General features: G+C 41.5%; 1 pseudogene; it reads right to left on the bottom strand.

Annotated features, from left to right (window-relative positions):
- Positions 1 to 280: 280 nt before the first annotated feature.
- On the bottom strand, positions 281 to 865 carry LOC145957818 (secreted RxLR effector protein 161 pseudogene; annotated as a pseudogene).
- Between the last annotated feature and the right edge of the window lie 337 nt (positions 866 to 1,202).

The following is a 1,202-nucleotide window of genomic DNA, read 5'->3' as shown; positions in this document are numbered from 1 at the left end:
TCTTTCGCAGCCTCTGGTTCCATGAGCTTCGCCAACGAGCTCTTCCTCAATGGCCAGATCCTGTTAACAACAAATAAGGCAAAGAGATGGCAGCAATAGTCTCTCTCTGTTTCTTCTCATTGCATTTCAAATGAATTGTTACATGTATTTATTAGCAGAAAGAAAAAAAATGTTCGCATCTTCAAATGCCACCCATAATTAAAACCATTAATACTATTCTGGAATACCAAGCAAAAAAAACTTCCTAATTTAAGTTTTATAACAAATCTCCCCCTTAAACTTAAATACTTTTCCCATCTCTCATTCCAATCAGCCTTTTACAACTCTCCAACAGTGTGGTCGGCAATGGCTTGGTGAATACGTCCGCGGCTTGAGCTCGGCTTTCAACATGCTCCAACTCGACCTTTCCTTCTCTAATATGTTCTCGAATGAAATGAAATCGGACATCGATGTGCTTGCTCCTTCCGTGATTAACCGAGTTCTTTGCCAACTCGATCGCCGACTTGTTATCAACTCGAATCACAATCCCTTCATCTCGGATCACTCCCATATGCCTTAGTAAATTTGAAAGCCAGACTGCATGACATACACTCCAGGAGGCCGCCACGTACTCGGCCTCACAGGTCGATAGAGTTACAATGGGCTGCTTCTTTGACAGCCAAGTAAAAGCCATATTCCCGAGTAGGAATACATAACCCGAAGTACTTTTCCGATCATCAACATCTCCACACCAATCGCTATTCGAGTAAGCCACTAATCGGTAGTCATCCGATTTTGAATAGAAAAAACCAAGTGATAGGGTTCCTCGAACATATCTCAGAATTCTCTTCAAGGCCTTCCAATGTGTGTAGCTTGGATCCTCCATGAATCTGCTTGTTATCCCATCACTCAACATTAAGTCGGGTCTCGTGCTTGTAAGGTACCTCATAATTTCGATTAAGCTTCGATATCTCCCAGAATCAGCTCATTCTCCTCCATCAAATTTTGAGAGTTTAGTGCCTGGTTCCATTGGAGTAGAAACCGAATTGCAGTCCTCCATTTTAAACTTCTTTAAGATTTCAAGCGCATACCTCTCTTGGGGTATAAAAATCCCTTCATCCGATTGCTTCACTTCTAGGCCAAGAAAATATTTCATTAGGACTAAGTCTGTCATCTCGAATTCTTTCTTCATTATCTCCTTGAACTCCTTAATCAGTTTTGCG

This window comes from Cajanus cajan, chromosome 5, assembly GCF_000230855.2.
Source record: "Cajanus cajan strain Asha chromosome 5, NIPB_CcT2T_4, whole genome shotgun sequence".
In the NCBI taxonomy this organism is placed as follows: Eukaryota; Viridiplantae; Streptophyta; class Magnoliopsida; order Fabales; family Fabaceae; genus Cajanus; species Cajanus cajan.
The sequence above is the reverse complement of the archived record's forward strand: the minus strand, read 5'-3'. Positions and strand labels throughout refer to the sequence as shown.